Genomic DNA, 11,618 nt, shown 5'->3' with positions numbered 1-11,618 from the left:
ACAGACTTTTTAGCAGGGCGTGCTGTGATAGGACATGCGGTAATGGTTTTAAACTAAAAGAGGGTAGATTCAGCCTAGTTATGATGAGGGTGGTGAAACATTGGCACAGGTTGTCCAGAGTGGCGGTAGATGCCCTATCCCTGGAAACATCCAAGGTCAGGTTGGACGGGGCTTGGAGTAACCTGATCTAGTTGAAGATGTCGATGCTCATTGCAGGGGGGTGGGACTAGATGACCTGCAAAGTTCCCTTCCCACCCAAACTATTCTATGAGTCTATGATTCTCTGGGTACAACCACGGCACTATGTTAAGTACAGACGGCAGATGCTGCTGTGCCAGCCGTGGAGATCAATGGCTAGCAGAGGTCCAGCAGCAGTGCTGATTTTTTGAATGTTGACAAAACCATAGAATTGTGATGTAGCCTTTATGCTGGAGACACAGGGTCTAAACCAAGCAGAATTTAGTGATAATTATGTTCTACTTGCCATTTACAGTTCTTTATTTCCAGAGGAACATTTCATTGTATTAGTTTTTATTTTATTTTTCTGCAGGGCTTGACTTGAAAGGAAGCCAGGTGTAGGATCTCCTGCACTTTTTAGCCATCTGCATGAAGGGGGCCTTTAACAGCTTAAAAGGGTAAGGCCAAGAACAGTTCAGGAAGTGGGTGGGGTATTAGTGTTCTTTCATAACTATACATCAAATGTTTCTGGCCCCGCTCATCAAAAATGGAGTCATAAGCACTCAAAAGCAAGTAAAGGCTTATTGTGTAAAGACCTGTGCCCCGCACTTGACATCACTCTGCTGGTTTGCCTGTGTCTGCTCACCTGCCTGAAAGGTAGGCACTAAGTGCTTTCCAGAGCAGAACCCCCAGTGGTTTTGGCAGCAGAGGCTGTCTCCTCTGTCACATTATTGCTCTTTCGAGGTCTGCACCCCGTTTAGCACAGAGCAGCCCTTTGTCTGCAGGCAGACGGAAATCCATTCATTCATAACTACACCACACAGCCTGGGAGGGGGCTGGGTGTCCAAGGCCCTGGTCTATTCAGTCTAGATTTCAAGCCCTCAGAGAACAAAGGTCTTTCCAGGGAATACCTTAAAAGAGCAGTAATTTTAAATAGACAAGGTTTTTCCATATGGACTGGGAATCCCTTTGCTACTCTGCTGTCAGGCTCCACTTAGCTGCTCTGGCCTGTTAACAGAAAAAGCACACTTGGCTGGTGTGACCAGTCGTCCATGTGGGCACTTTCCTATCCTTTGAAGCTTCTCATGAGACTGGATCATAAGAGCTAGGTATCCATCAAAAATATATTTGAAGCGGCTTATGGAGAAGAGTATTATGGGAAGGTTTTAGATTTTCACGTATGCACTCCTGAAACTAGGTAAATGTGGGTTCATTCTTTTTTTTAAACTGTATGTAAATATACTGCTATTTTAAACCTGACCTCATGTGAAGTTTCAGTGTCACGTATTACAGATGACTGTTGAGTACCCCTCAGCTCCTGCTTGCCTTCTGTGTTGTGGTAAATGAGTAGGAGGTTACTAGACACCCGTGTTATTTTACTGATACTGGAGACTGCAGTGTTCTGCAGGCATAATATTATTTGGAAGTACAAAGAAGATAACAGAATGGAAATAACTGAAATTACTGATTTCATTAACGAAGGCTATAATGTAGATCTCAAACAAACTGACAACCCTGCATCACCCACTGGTTGGTCTACGGAGAGCATCCAGTCTCTGAGTATTGTCTTTCAGGCTTCCCAGATACCACTTTTCTGCACAAGAGCTTGTTGCCACTATGTGGAGAGATCTCTGCAGTGCCTTATGGGACATGATTGTACACAGCATACTTTTTCTTCTTCTTTGAGTGCCAATTTCCTCTATTTACAAGAGTTCCTTCACTTCCAGAAAGATTATTTGATTTTTTTTCAGACTGGGAGAAGAATAGGTTTCTTAAACAATTTGGGTATTCATAGTCATCTCTGCACAAGAGGTCTACCAAGACAGGAAAAATGATGTTTTTGCAGTGATGTTGTGTATAACTTCCTGACTGTCAGAACGAGCTATTCCCAGATTAGACGTTCCTTTGTAACTCAGACTTATATTTATGCTGACAGATGTTGTAGCTGCTATTTGCTGTTAGTCTTACAGGCTTACAGAGGAATTCCTGGGTTGTTAGTGAATAAGGCAAGCAATAAAACATTTAGCAAATGTCTGTGTTTAAGACAATTCGTTTCAGCCTGGGGATTCTCCTCGGAGAGGTATTTGCAGATCTCATAGCATCCAAAAGCAATAAGCATATATATATAGGTGACAGTTTTGAATTTTATTAAAATATTATGATAGGATGATGACATAGAGACAGACTTTAAAAATGCTAAACTTCAGTAAATGCAGTTCTTAAATTGGTACAGCTAGGGGAAAGGAAGTGGCTGGCAATAGCTGATTCGAAAAAGAAGAGTTTTCCAGAACAGCATTAGCTCCAGCCTCTAGTGGTTTTGGGTTTTCTTCTTTTCTTTTTTCTTGCCTTTTTTTTTTTTTTTTTCCCTAAGCATATGTGTGGGCTGGAGGAGAAGAAACAATAGAAAAAAGAGAGAAGAGCTGATCTGAGAACATGAAGCTAAATTGAAGGAGTAATGTAAATGAGACCAAAGCAGAAAAGAAAAAAAAGCAATCCTTCAACAGTGGGTATTTTTGTTCTCTTATCCTCTCGAGCTGAAATGAAATGTGTATGTGGAATAAGAAAAATGGTCTGTTATTTTGCCTGAAAATTCAGAGCTTTAATTGCCAGACAATAGTCATTAGTTTGCCTTGACACTGACACAGGGCTTTTTGTCAAATACCACAGCTCAGCCTTACTGATGGCACAATTCCAACACGGTCCCATGTGAAGCTGCTTTCTTTATCCTTGTTTTAATTGTTGCAAGTTATTTATAACAGATACTGAACAATGCAACCAAAAGTGTAAAGAATTTTTAATAGCCTGAAATAAACCATCCTAGAGTATTTTAATCATCTTGATTTATATTTTCTTCCCTTAAAATCCTCATTTTGAACTTCTATTCTAAATTATATTCCATAACGCTTTGTCAGTGGTCCTGTCCAAATGCATCTTGTTGTTATGGGCTGTGAAATAATGGGTCATAGAAGCGGTGGTACGCTACAGTAGAATTAACTTACATGTGGCTTGGGAAATGCTAACCTTGACCTCAGCCTCTGTGTGTGATGCTGGAGCGTGAGCATCAGCCAGGTCACCGAAAGACTAACCTAGGGCTCGCTTTGTGTGTACCTCCTAAAGCACAAAGGACACCATTACTGTCTTATTGTTATCGTGGAGCATCTATGATGAGTATTAAAGGTGCTTGGACGGTCTGGATATTTTGCTTCACTGCTTTAGAGGCTGAAACAATCTCTTGATTTATGATAGGTTTAGGAGAAACCGCGTATATAAACTTACTTTGTACCTACACACTAGAGCAACTCTACTGTGCAGTGATCTTCCTATATTTATTGTTGCTGCTTCCTTTATTTCGCATTGTAGAGACATTTTGATTTTGGCAATGCTTAGGCCTTTGGCCTCTGCATCTTTTGAATGTTGAAGGACTGCATTTATTTATTTAGCGGTTTGGTATCAAATAAATACTAATTCTTTGGTATTATAAAATACTAAGTTTTGGACCCAGTAGCATATAATTTATAAAATGTTTGGAAAATGAACAGCTATAGATCGTTTTTTCCTGCTGTTTTGAGATCACAGTTGCTAAATTACTTCCTTTCAGAAATTCCTGTTAGAAAACAGTCTGTACAGACTGTATCAATCACAGTATCAGCCGATTTTAGATTTATATAAAGTCTTTTCGTATATTAAAGCAGACTCAGTAATTTTTATACTCATTCATGAAAGTAGAAGACATTCCTTATTGGAAAAGATAATCAATACAATCACAGCTGTAAGTGAATGAAATAAGATTTAATTTTATCTACTGTCTGAAAAAGCTTTCTTCTGGTAACAAAATTGTTTATTACAGTCCACTTGTTTTTTCTTTGAATACCGGTAATTTAGCTTAACTTTATCAATGCTATTGGCATCTGGAAAAATGTATGGAAGGATATATCGGAATTGTTGCATTGCAGTCTCTTAAAATAACTTTTCCTTTTTGAAGTCAATATAGAGTTGCTGTTAGCAACAAGTGTTTGCTGAGCTCTTTGATGGTAGCAAATGGATCCCAGAAACATTACTGCACAAGAAGTACGGGCGTCGCTTTGGCTTGTGCCGCTGAGGAATGGGAAGGCAGATGGGGAGTTGCAGGGAGCTGCGCTGAGTGCTTGGGTTCTGCTGCCTGCTCCAGCTGAGAGCAGCAGGCAATATTCTGCAGCAGTAGCTGATCATTTTTCCTGGCCACATGGCCTTATTTTTTCTGGCAGGCACAATGGGTTGTTTGCCCAGGGCTCCACCACTCACTTGCAGCTGTACCAGGGTATCACACCAGACTAACCAGTAACAACACGTATGGAAAGTAATCCACGTATATACTGCTGGAATTCTATATTTGTTTATTTCTGACTATTTCAAGACACCTTTACTGTATAGCTTCTGTCTAATGGCACCAAGAAATGCCTTAGGCATTCTTCTAAAAAGAGAAGACAATTTTGTCACAAATATATTGACTATAAAGCAGCACTGAAACAAAGTCCAAGCAGCCGTATTCTGTACCTGGAATGGAAAACAAATTAGGAGGACTTTGACTAGAGTACTCAATAATATGCAAAATATACCAAAAATTACACATTACTCTTTTTTTCCCTTCTCCAGTATTGCAGAACAGTAACCTGTTAAAACTATAAAGTAATAAAATCAATCCTATTAAATTACTTTTTAAACTGTAGATTCTGCTGTCTAGGATGCAGAAAGAGAAACAAGTCAGATCATTCCTTACATGAGATTTAAGCCAGACAATCTTTACTGAGCGCTTCTTGTCTGAGAAGGTAACAGTATAAATTGTCAAGGTCTTTTGGTTGGTTAACTGTTTGGGTTCCTTTTTGTGCTTGAAAACCTCATGCACCAAAACTCAAGTTATTTGGATAAATATCTACATTATATACAATATAGAGGGAAATATTTGGGCTTCTATAATCTGAGATGCTTCATGTTTTAAACAAAATACTTGGTTTATCAGTATTTAATATGCCTTAGTGCATAATCTGTTGTACCCAGGGGCCTGTCCAGCAGTCCAAAAACCACCACCATGACACAAAACAAAGACAAAGCTAGGGAGAGGTACCATATAGAGATGATGAGCAAACAGTTAATACAAAACTGTTGTTCATTTCTTTGTACAACAGACAGGGCCAGAGACAAAGAAGCTTCTTAGGTGTTCATTGTCTGTACCATATTGGCCTATTTTTGACAATATCTGTCTACTCTACTCCAGTTTTGAGGTTTCTTTGCTACTGTTAGCTACAGGCTTGTCTGTAATGGCCCAAAAAAGTCTCCCTTCCTTCAAGTCCCAACTCCAGTCAGTTAGTTTATAAAAATGTTTGTTTCTCTTGTTTCTGGTATCACTTTGTTGCAAGTACATCATTAAAATGTTTTAAAGTGCAGCATTTTCCATATTTGTAAACTATTCCTCCCATAAAATCACATGGAAATAATAATAAAATCACATTACAAGTTTGATTTTATTAGTAGTACTTTACTGTCAAGGACTGAAAAACTCTCATGGCGTTGAAACAGTGTAAGACAGGGCTAAAGGAAGGTAGGATGTGCACTGTTCACTTGTCAAGAGGGAACAATCCTGTCTACCGTAGAATACCAACAGACAACCAGAAAAAAATATCATGCCTCAGCTGAGCAGTTGAAAATACTGTGTTTAGATTTCCATGGAAATTGGCATCTGTTCCTGTGGTGTGTAAAAACAGTGGCTGATTTTGAGAAAAGTGTTAAAGCATGCTGTTGAGACTTCGCTATTATCATTATAAAACCAATTAGTAAAGATTAAATGATCTGCAAAGTTGGGATCAAGCGTCACTGCACTACCTATCTAATGGTCATACAAGCTCCATTTATAATTTTTGACTTGTAACAATTGCTTTATCTTTATCTTTGTTAAAAAAAGCTTTGCTAATAAGAATCTTGCAATGGCTCACATCTGTCTGGAAAATGGAGCTCCAAATCAAATTAATTCAAAGCAAGTTTTTACATTAGAAATGCAATCATAGGACAGCTGAATAGCAAGATGCTTTGAAATTCACTTGAATTTGTTCCCACTTCTCCTCAAGAGCAAGGAAAATTTGTTCCTGCTTCTCATTCCCAGCTCCTGTTTTTAGAACTAGAATGACAAAGACCTGATTTGGCAGCCCATGCCCCATTTAAATTAAGAAATATGAAGTTCAGAAGTATTTATTAGATGGAATTGAATGGTTATAAATGACATTTTAATTATCTTTTTAATTTAAATTTTAAGAATGTCAGTTACCAGTTCTTTGACTGTGCTAGACAAGCAACGATTCGTACTATTGTAAAAAATCAAATCATATCTATGACAGGATAAGCACAGAGGTAGAGAGTTTTTAAAATTGACTGTTTCTGCAACTCAGGCATCTTAGAAACTGTGCGCAGGCCGTGTTAAAGTTACTGACATACACTCAAAACATGAGGAAGTTCATTATGAATGCAGACAAATGCAAATTATAAAATTTGGCCACATGTAGTAGGTGAAAAAAATAACCTGTGAATGTTAATAGGCTGCTGATAGTTTTGTATATGTTTGTGTGGGGTGAATGGCTAAAACTTTGATCTCAGTCACATACCTTCTGCTGGATAGCTGCGACGGGTACAGGCTGGCTGGTAGGTTTGGTAAGACCCAGGCTAAACACAAGCAGCATGTCATGAGTACTCCAGTTAATGAGACGTGAGGCAGAACCGGCAATTAGGACGGCGCTCGCTTGTGCTTCTGCACATAGGCTATTTACGTGGGGAAAACATGGGTTTTGGAAGAACGAGGTGATGCCAAAAAGAAGGGTATCCCTTGCCTGAGATGGGTAACTGCCAGCAGCAGCCCGGCATGAACTGGCACAACTTTCTGCCCCAGCTTCCCAGGCCAGCAGCAACCTCCCCGCTGCGGTGGGAGGTCAGGACACAGGGAAGCTTAGCGCTGGGGACAGGGAGCCACCAAGGGACTGCGCAGAAAACAAGCGGGTTAAAAACTCTAATCTCCATTTTTAACTTAACTCCAGTATCCAGATTAACTAGGGACTCTTGTTTACCTGTGACAGATGAGGAGGTGCTGCTTAATTGCTGAAAGGGATGCGATATTTTTGTGTGTTTTCTGTTGTAATGTGAATTATAGGTTCAATAAGCAGGGTGCAGCACTGTATCTTCTCCCTCTGCTCCCCTGAGCTAGGTTCCAATCTTGGATGGCAAGGTCTTTACCATGTTTTTGATGTCTTTTATAGTGATAGCTATTATATGCTATTCATATTACTGCATTTCAAGGTCTAATACTATGAATAGTGTTCTATTATGTGTTGCCTGATAAATATATGATTATTTATAATAGTTACCATTTCAAATTATAATCTCTAGTTTAATGCTTAGCTTTTCAAAACTTTCAATTGACATTTTGTAACATTAGTAAACCATAATGGAGACTCAGTTAAGCAAGTCAAAATGATTCCATAAACGTTATTTCTGTTTGGTTAAAAAGTTGTCTCTGATGACAACTTGTTGCAATCTAATTTGATTGCTTAATTTGTCTTTGTGCATGTAAAAATGGTGATAAATGTCTTGCAGTATAAATTAAAATATTCTCAGGAGTGTTTTTACGAAAACCCACATCATCTGTTTCTGCTCAGTATTTAACAAATTGTCACAGTTCATTTTAACAAGTGATCCTAGAAGAGCAACATTGGGTGAGATTTGCAACTGTAACATTTTAAAATAAAAATCATTATAATCAGCATAAACTTAACACCTATTTGCTCTGTCTGGACCAGGCCACTGTTCAGGAAACTTCTCTGCACAGGAAACCCAGTGAGCATTTGAATGATTTCCTCACGCAAGGCTAAAATCTCTCTCAATCATTTATGCCCTGTAGCAGAAAGAATAATTTTTGTCTTCTGCTGTCAAATCAATCACTGACAGTCCTGACCAGACAAAAACTACCTTGGAGAACACTGAACTCTGCTTGCTTCTTGCTGGCTGATTCTTGAAGCTGCATACAAATTTAAAAAACAAACAAACAAACAAAAAAAACCAAAAAACACACAACAGACTATAACTCTGGTATTTATCTCCCGGATATTTCCATGGGCTTTTTCCACATCTCAGTCTTTACAATGCTCTTCCAAACTTTTCAGTCACCTTAAAAAGATAAACCCACTACCAATTTCCTCAAGGAAGATGAGCAGCCCTTTTGAGCAGCCTCCTCGTCTGTCATATCAGCCACTGCTTACTTGGGATTCCATCCTTCCGACATTTTCCTCCCCAACAGAGGTAAGGTTCTAATGAAGTTACTCCAAATCTTCCTCATTCTTTTAGAATTTTTGTGAAATACTCTTGAATAAATGGATACTATTCTTGTTATTGGCAGCAATTTGGTAAACAAGGACAATCAGTGTATCATACCAGTTTACTGATTTGCATTGGGCTATAGCTTGCTTCTTCAAACAATCTGAAAGAAGAGGAAGTGGAATTGTTATTTTTTCCCAAAAATAACTTCAGAATTTCCCTAAATGTAGGCAAGGAATATTCTTAGCAAACCAAGTGCTTATAAATACAGATTCATTTGATTTAGTTTTATCAAAAAATTTAAAATACTTCCATCCTTAAGCATAGTAAATTGAGACAGGAAATTGCATTGGCAGGGAGCTAAGAAAATGGCACATGTGGCAAATGAAAATCAGTGCTCACATCAAACTCTTTCAACTACAATTACGTCAGGAGCGAAAGCCCTGAACAGGTGAAAAATTCTAGAAGGGCTTTAACAACTACTTATGTGACCTGCAGAATGCAGAAAAATCAGACTAGACACTGCAATGTTTGATTGATATCCAGATCTAGGCTGAGTTTCTACAGGAATTAAAATTTAATTTTGATAGTCCGAAGTTTCTTGAGTTGTTCTAAATGAGAAGTCTACCAGCATAAGGCAGAAACTTAGGGAAACGCATATGTGCTCCAACCAAACTTGCTTCGTTTGCCATCTGAACACGGACCGGATCTGTGTCACATCTCTCAAGTCCCTAAAGATGCAGAAGGGTGATTTTGGCATTTCTAAACTTTCCTTTTGTTGCTGGAAATTTGTTGAAATTAAAAATCCAAATGTTTTTGGCTAGTGATAATTGCATGTTTAGAGAGAATCGTATAAGCATATTGGTTAACAGTGAGAACCCAGCCAAGAAGCACCAAGGGGTTTTAACAGCTACAGCTTTCTGTGGGAGGAGATGTGTTAGCTACAACCCACAGGTTGATCACAGGTTATTTCTAACCTAAATGATTCTGTGATTCTACGTAAGAATAACTTTCTCTTTTCATAACAACCTCAGAGCTCTGGGCATATGCAATCACAAACCATGCTATATTTATTAGGTACCAACCCTCTCTAAACGTCAGAGGGTGCAGGTACATTAACTTCTCCGTTCAGATCAGGACTATACTTTTAAAGTGAACCTCTGTTCTTTAAATTCAGATTGCTTTTTTGACGTTGCAGGGTTTATGAACATGAGCTTGAGACTACATCTGTGTTTCTCGGTGAGCCTCCCTGCGAGCCCTCACATGATACCTTTTCTGTGGCCTGTGCCTGGCAGTCAAGATGTTTGTCCTCTGCCGATTCTGTCCGCTCAGTACCTTGTCCATTCAGAAGCTTCAAGAGTGAGAACATCGGGAACCCCATCCTGCAGAATATAAATAGGAGAAGGGGCCCCATCTCCTCACCATCTCAAATCCTTATGTCCCTACAGACTTCATATGGAAAAAGTCTCCTGTGAGCAAATCTCTGTTCCTGCCCAGATCAGATCAAATGGGGAGTAAGGGAAGAGCGGGGTGATAGCAGAGACGAGAGAGACCACACATCTGCTCTTTGCAGTTACCTGTTGACTCCTCGTCCAACAGATGTAGTGCTAGTGTGATATGGAATAACTCCACAACCACTTTTGGCACTACTGTTGTGAAAGATTAAAATCTTATGTCCCTGCAGTATTCAATAATAAATTATTTTGCAAACATAATTCTAAAACTAAGGCCCTAGATAAGTTGGCTTACATTCTTTTCTGTCCACCACTTAGAGGAGATTATGAAATACATAAAAACCTAGTTGTGCTACAATGGCCATGCTTTCTGGAAGGGACCTCTATTTCTCTTTTGGGACATGCCAACACATCTCTGAAGTTAAGAAATAATCGTAATACCTGGTTCTGTTCATAACAATCTCTTGCAGAGAGTGTGAGTAAATGAAGCTTTTTCCCCACAAGTCTCTTAACTTTATGCTTTTATCTATATGTCATCTTGTACATACAAGAGGAATTTTACACAAAATGATGGGCTAACCTAACTTCCATAGGGACTTCTGCTGATACTGGGCTGATTGGACCTACCCCTTAGCTACAGACCAGGCAGGAACAGTGACTGCTTTTACCTTCGTACCCTGCTCACATTTTAAAACACTGTATGTGCAGACATATTCAGTAGTTCTGATCATGCAACTACTGGTTCTTTCCACTTCATCAATATTGTGATACAATAAGCAATCTTTTTATGTTGATATTTTGAGTGAAGATTTGCCTGTTGGCTATGCTTTCTCTCCATTAAAACCAGCAGAGGTTTATCAGGGGTGTAATGAGAGGTGACCTAGGTCAAAGCTGAGTGCTTTGTGGAAACCCAATCCATTTTGATATTTGAGTGCCAATAAAAAAAACCCAAAACAACAGAAACACCTACCGTAAACATCACTATTTATTCAAAATATGCACATTACTTGCTATCACTGTAATGGGTTTGAGCCACTACAAACTTCTGTGCTTAGCTGATTAAATGGAAAGCTTTTCTCATGGCAAGGTAAAAATGCACCTAAACCCAGTTATCTTATATGTTAGTACGAATTTGCTTTCATCAGCAAGGATAGAATCAAACTCTCGGTCTGATAGCTAATTACATTGTCATTGATTTCAAAAGTTACTTTTTTTTTTTTTTAACTACCTTGAACACACTTTTCTTTCACTCTCTTTCCTAATAGAGAAACATGGAAAGTTATTTCTTGACACATGAAGTACAACTACAGTGCTTTTGAAGTATTCATACCGTTGGCCTGTAATCCATATGAAACAGCTTCCAGAAAAGATGAATTTGGCTTTTTATGAAATGTATCTTATTAGCCCAAAGTAAGGAGCTAATTATTTCAGATGAGCTTAAGGGGAGGTGTACGTGTCTGTACTCAGGTAGGCACAACCTTTTTTCTTAATTTCAGAACGTTATCAGCAAAATGAACTTCCATAGCAGCTCAAAGAAATACATTTTTAGCAAGAAATTTGTTGTGTTGAGATACCTGGTTTTAAAAAAGATTGCATGATAAAACCAAAAAACACATCATGAAAAAAGCGCAACTATTCATCATCTCAAACTGCATTAAG

The 11,618-nt window shown here is 38.7% G+C and overlaps 1 long non-coding RNA gene across 1 annotated transcript in view; it reads left to right on the top strand.

Annotated features, from left to right (window-relative positions):
- Positions 1 to 547: 547 nt before the first annotated feature.
- LOC309674101 overlaps positions 548 to 11,618 on the top strand; it is a 55,582-nt gene continuing 44,511 nt past the window's right edge. The window contains exons 1-2 of the long non-coding RNA XR_014269362.1: positions 548 to 635; positions 2,549 to 2,680. This is a non-coding gene — a long non-coding RNA (uncharacterized lncRNA). The remainder of the gene's footprint in view (positions 636 to 2,548; positions 2,681 to 11,618) is intronic.

Source organism: Vanellus vanellus (assembly GCF_965231255.1).
Source record: "Vanellus vanellus genome assembly, chromosome: 7".
Lineage (NCBI taxonomy): Eukaryota > Metazoa > Chordata > Aves > Charadriiformes > Charadriidae > Vanellus > Vanellus vanellus.
Note: the sequence above shows the minus strand (reverse complement) of the source record. Positions and strands in the feature narration are given on the sequence as shown.